Source organism: Anoplopoma fimbria, chromosome 9, assembly GCF_027596085.1.
Source record: "Anoplopoma fimbria isolate UVic2021 breed Golden Eagle Sablefish chromosome 9, Afim_UVic_2022, whole genome shotgun sequence".
Taxonomy (NCBI): Eukaryota; Metazoa; Chordata; class Actinopteri; order Perciformes; family Anoplopomatidae; genus Anoplopoma; species Anoplopoma fimbria.
The window spans coordinates 17,528,876-17,535,820 of NC_072457.1; positions in this window are offsets into that span (position 1 = coordinate 17,528,876).

Here is a 6,945-nt window from a genome sequence, read left to right on the forward strand (position 1 = left end):
CCCTCAGGTTAGCTAATGTTAGCTTCAGACTAATATAGATTATATTTGTGTCTTAAAACTGACAAAAGGCATGTTGATATGTTTCACGTATGATTGTTAACATCTTGTATGAGGGATGATGGTTTTTTATAATAATGACTTTAATTCTTTTCTCCACAGTGCCTCCGTCTGTAGAGGCGGACACTACTACAACCCGACCCACTACTACAGCCCAACCCACTACAGTGACCGGGCTTTACAATGACACCACATCCACCACCATGACTCCAACCACACCATACCCTACATCCACCATGACTCCAACCACAATGCCTTGTTGTTCCTCTAATTCTCCGTCAGCTCCAACAACAACAAGCCCTCCTCCCACACAAAGCCAGATCATGTGTCCTGATGGATGGGAGGTGTTCCTGGGACGTTGCTACTACTTTGTGACTGACAGCATGACCTGGCCTCAGGCTCAGGTAAACACTCAACAAGCCCACAGCACCAAACACTCTCCGGTAGAAATATTTTTGAAAGATAGAAAAAGGCCTTAATCCCTCTGGTGAATATGTTTGCCATAAAAATGATGGCCATCCCAAAAAAAAAAAATTTGTTGCAAGTCTCATAATCTTTACAGTGAAGTTAACAAACTAAAAACAGACTTTTTATGGAGTGAAACATTAAGGAGGGTTTCATCTGCCAAACATTCAGTTGTGTCACGCCGTGCTACATTTTTAAAGTCATTTAGTTCTAGTCAACCTAAAACAGCTTGGACCAGTAATGAGGAGCAATTTGCCCCACCCACACAGTAAACAGAACATTGCAGTAAATACTTTCCATCCATGCATTAGCTTTATGTACCATATTTATATGTTTCTCAATTAAAAGCAAAAAATATCTCAAGAGGCCAGATAGCCCTTGTCGGAAATGCCAATCTAATAAAGGGTAATATCTACATACCTAATGGGAATGTTTGAAGACTTCCAGAAAAGTTTTGCTGTGACAGAAAGCTGTTTGCAGCACAGCAGGTATTGTGTAAAAAGGGCTTCTGTCCAGATCGAATAATAACAACACAACAAGCGGTTGTCTGGAGCCTTTGTTGCTGCAAAAAAGTACATTTTTGTGCAAAAGGAGAGAAAGCAATGCTCCACACATTCAAGACTGGACTTTTCTCTTATTTTTCTTCTCTAAATGTTTTTTTCTCTAATATTCTGGCAAATACTACATATTTTACATTACAATGTTTTAGTCATTCCTTTACTCTGGTCTGTTCCATATGCAGTAGAGTTGCACCCATTTCAATTTTCTTGGCTGATTCCGTTTTCCTTTCTAATAAAAAAGTCTGACCTGCCAATTCCAACTTCCTCAAAGAACTATAATTACAGCAAAGCAATTTCTTTCATCAATGTAAAAATTATTTCAACCATCCCAAAAATAGTGCAATCGTTCAAACATTCAAAATTGTGTCTTTTTACTTTGTTATTATCGTGGTTATTTGCATTAAAACACACAGTTCAAATGATTAGGAAATAAATTATATTATATTAAAATTAGATTGTATTCTTATTTTCAGTTAAATACTTGCTTTGATCAAAAAATCTTAATTGTAATGATGTTATATAAACTGCTTAGAGCTAGTGTTAGAACGTTTAACAGTTCATAATTCCCTCGTTATCATCTATTTTATATTGCTGTGAAAACATGTCTTTCAAACAACTGTATTTATTCACATCATAATAACCTCTGTTAACGTCAGCTGTTAGCTGTTATCTGCTGTAGCATCAGGACTGTGCTAGGGAGATACTTTGCTGTCGGCAGATGAGCCGGTCACAGCGATGACTCTGAGCAGCATGCATGGGAATGAATTACAATATAATAAGTGTCTGATTGAGTTGGTTGGTGCTCCACAGCTTATCCTGGACAAATGTTTCTGTTCTGTATTCACATTTTAACCATTGGATGAGGCCATTAGAGGAAACCCTAATATAGGTAGCTTTGAGCTTTGCCCCGATGAGCATAATATACCTCTGTTTTCGCTGATGACATTATCCTATATCCATTTCACATCCACAGATTCTATTAAAATCAATATGAGGGCAACCTTGACAAAAGTGAAATTCTACCACTGTCTCTAATTGGTTATTAAAGTGTCAAACATAAGTTCCCTTTCCACTGCTCTCCTATAGGTTTCAAACATTTTGGTATTTTTTACGGAAAACAACCTTCAAAATCTTTAGAAACTCAATTTAGTCCCATCAACACGTCTATAACCTATAGCGCCAATTTCTCACCAAACTATGCTGTAGCTCACTTTATTTACTCCAAGCCAGTTGATGGAATCGCAAAACTTTCATTTCTTTTTTCGTGACATTACAAAAAATAAAAAATGTAGCTTAACCATTGAATGGAAACATGGCTATTGACAGGATAGAGACGAGTGTGGAGGCAACAGAAAACAGATTTTCCGTATAAATGGAATTTTATATAATCGGGTCAGTTCAAATTTGGTAAAAACAGCATCAACAGTTTAAACGAGAATGATTCCACACTCCTAAAACCCCTCTATTGTTTAATAGACTGCTACCAAAGATCTTTCAGACTAGTAACTCTGGAGAAAGGTGTCTAGAGTGATGGAGCTCTTATGTCAATCTATTAATACCTGATCTGGACAGTTCCAGACTTAGATGGGAATAACTCTGGATGGGGAACTATTGAGTCAGAGAAGGTGTTACCTCTATTTTAAACTCTAGATATAGACTGATACAATTCAACTTTCTGCATCTGCTTTATATAACAACTCCCGTACACTACCCTCTGCTTTAGATGTGGCTTAGATGAGGAGATTTTCCTACATTCCACTTGGCAGTGCCCTAAACATGTGACATATGTGACACCCTTTCCAGTATTCATGGTGTGTTGAAAAATAAATAATTAATCTTGTCTTTTTATGTCTTATGTGTGTTTTCAACAGATAATTCAAATCAGTGTGCCAAACAGTAAAGCATTAGTTTATTGTAATTGTAGTTTTGAAACATTTGGCTTCAATTTGATTTCTTAAATAGTGTGCATCCATTTTGACATAACATTTCAGTTTAGACTTCACATCTGACCACTGTCTTATTAATTTGAAGGAAATGTTCAGTCTTTAAAAAGCAGGACCTTGACCATGTGCACTCACAGAAGTCCGACGTTAACGTGTCTCTTTTTGTCCCGATGTGCTGTTCTGCTCCACCAGTCAAGCTGTGCACTGCTTGAGTCCATGCTGGCTTCCGTCCACAGTGCCCAGGAGTACGGTTTCCTCCAACAACTCGTCCAAAATACTGGCAATCAAGCTTGGCTGGGTGGTTTCTACCTACAGGTACAAACCGTATCATGATGTAGTATTATTAGCTATGCAGGTAGTACTCTGCTGCACAACACAGGATATATATATATATATATGCATGAATGAGGATAAACTCGATTTCTTGAAAGTTTTATAACTCCTTTATGCACTAAGATTGTTCTTGCAGAGAGGTTTGCTAACTGCTGCATGACTTATTAGAAAATAACCTGAATCACATCTGGAGCATTGAAGCTACAATGGTGATGAAACACCATGAAAGCTTTCTATCAGGACCATGCTGCAAACCCTGAATCACATTCTGCTCCAAACACATTTTCAATAAATGGTCGACCATATTATTTGAATCATTTGCAATCATCAAGAGCTTTGTTTTTCTATCATTTTTCTTTAAAGACAGTGCAAAGTGCTGATGGTACAACGGAAAACAAAATTATGGAGCTGGGGAAGGAGAGTAATATTCAGAGAAAAATACTTTAAAGTTTACGAGATTGAAGTCATTAATTCACCAGAAAAATATTAATATTCTGTGAGATTAAAGTCATAAATTCACGAGAAAATAACCTTGAATTTTCTCTGAGATTCAAGTAATTCATTTGGCTGCTGTCTGAATTTCTTTGCTCTTAAAGTATTGATATCAGTAAGTCCTCTGAGTGAGGTGAAGATCCTGAAAGGTTCCTTTAAGCATGTGAATACATGCTAATGTAATATATAATATATACTCAATTTATATAAATATAATGAAGTTACCTTGCACATTGTGGCTCACGCAGTGTTTAATTGTGGCCTCTGTGGTGTGATGAGGTTGCTCCGACCTTACAAAGTGACGCAATGTGTTTCTTTGCAAAAAAGACTTTTTGTTGATGACTTTGAATCTCAAAGAGTTTTTACCTCACAAATGTATGACTTTATAATCTTAGCAAGCTGTTGTCATCAAATATACATCTTTAATCTCAGAGAATATCTGAGTTTTTTCCTGGAATATTAACCCCCTCCCCCAACTCTGGAATTATGGGTAACAGAGGAAACAAAGAGATGCTTAACATCAGGAAGTGAAGTTAAACATCAGAGTGTTTTCTTTAATGTGATTAATGTTTAATGTTCTCGTTTTACCATGTTGCTATTAGATCTTTATCTCACCATGTTTCTTGATTGGTATTTTAAATTAGTCTCCACTGTACAACAAAGCAGTTATGATGATCTTGTGCTTCCCCTCCAGGACCAGTGGTTATGGCTTGATGGTTCCTGGTTCTACAATAACACCTGGAGCAGCGAATCCCTGGACAGCAGCAATCCCAGCAGCAATCCCTGCCTATTGCTCAATTCTGATGGTAAGAAAACCCATAAATGAAGGTCCAGGGACCCAAATAATACAGTGTTAAAGTAGGTTTAACTACAGCAGTGAGCCTGATGGCCAGCGGGCAGTAGAAAGCAGAAAACAATAGGTCAGAAATCAGTCACTGCCTGACCTCACTCATTGAGGATTAATATTTATTTTTAAAGTCCTGCATATTATACTTTTAAAATGAAGGAAACCATTTTTTGAAATTGAAAGGTGAGAGTTCAGAAAGTGATTGATTTCTGAGGGAATTGCCCAATACTGACTGTGAGAATGGCTGAGGTCATCACACAGATGGCCTTCGCTTTCAGAATGAAATCAAAGCTTGCAGACATGTGTGTGAGTTGAGGCATTTATAATCTGCACAGTTACATAACGCTCTGCTCCATTATTCTCATGGCCTATTACTAATCTTCTCTTTCCACAGAGGGATGGAGCAATTCCCCATGCAACACTTACGACTATTCCTCCATCTGTGTGAAGAACTCCAACGTCCGTGAGTTAATTTCGTTCTTTGCATGACAGCAAAACATATACGGGAAGTTCATAGTGAAGTTACAACCTTACGTCTTCCTTCATCACTCCTTCATGGTACGATATGTATAATTTTATTTTTGTTTGACATTCGCAGCACAAGCCATGTTGTGTCCTGACGGCTGGACAGGGTTCCAGGGACGCTGTTACTACCAAAACGCTGATTCTCTGACCTGGCCGGCAGCTGATGTAAATACACAATATTAAAGATAAAACATGCAGATAGTAGAGAAATACAAATTCAATCAATTAAAAATAGATACATCAGCCCGTGACATTATTTTGGTTTTTGGCTCTGTAGTCTTAAGGGAGGTATTGTAGCTTGATTGGATTTTTCACAAAACTGGCTCAAATATATGTGGAGCAACAAGTCCTTCAAATCACATTGAAAAGAGAAAATACATTTTCCCAGTCGTAAACCTGTTAATGGTTAATTTATCTCTCTTTATATGCCAAACATAAGTCATGTTTCTTCTGGAAATGGTTTCAAATGTTTGATGACTCATCCTGCACTCATGGGCATTTACAAAAAAAACCAAAAAACAGAATCAAATGACACTTTGGGCAACAAGATAGAAACAGCGTTCATATAAAAACGGCACTTCACTGTTTGTGGATGTAGACAGATCGACACAGATAGAGACAGGAATAGATGTGCGCTAGGATATCAGCCCCAGAAACTTTGTCATTTCCAAAACAATGTGGTTGAGGTCAAATGCACTCAGGGGAAGCCTTTTATTCCACTGGGACAAAACCTTCCACCTGCTTATTGAGTAACAACTTAATAAAGTTGCCCTATTGGGAACAATGTCAATCCATCCATCCAGTCATTGTCTTCTGCTTATCTGGGACCAGGTCGAGGGGGCAGAAGGCTGTGGAAGGTACTCCAGAGGTCCTTCTACCCAAAAACGTTTTTTAGCTCTTACTGAGAGCCCCGAGGCAAAGATATATATATATATATATATATATATATATATATATATAGTCCCTCTAGTGTGTTCTGGGTCTACCAGAGCGTCTCTTACCAGTTAGATGTGCCCGGAAAAAACGTTGTAAGTTGTAAGCCTTCTAAAAGGCCACAAAACACAAGTAGACTTGATGAGCTAACTCGCATGACCCCTCCAACACACCTGTAAGGGTAAAGAGCTGTTCCACCATTCCACAGCCAGGACTGAATCCCTATTGCTCCTCCTGGATCTGAGGTTTGCTAATCGGTGGGAGCCTCGTTTCCAGCAACCTGGAATAGACTTTACCGGGGAGGCTGAGCAGTGTCATACCCTGATAACTGGGGAACACTCTTTTTAAAAAAGGGGTTTCTCGGTCCCCTTTTTTTAAAACTTGGAGCCACCACCCCGGTCTGCCATTCCACAGGCACTGTCGCTACTTCAATGCAAAACTATAGATATGCGCCCGCTAAAACAGCCAAACACTGTCCAGAGCTGCCAGCATCTCAGGGCAAATCTCATCCACCCATGATGCTTGCCGCTGAGAAACGTTTGACTACCTCAGCACCCTCTGCCAGGCATATGGCTGGGTCTTCCCCCGAGTCTTCAAACTCTGCCTCCTCCACAGGGGCAAGTTCGCATGTTTAAGGAGTTCCTCAAAGTGCTCTTTACACAATGTCCTCAGTCAGGGTCAGCAGCTCTCCTCCATTGGCTCATGGGGCTTGACAGGGCACAGATGGAAAAAATCTGTATCCCACCACTGGCAGGGATAGGCATTGGGGTCAGTTGCAATGTGAGCCTCG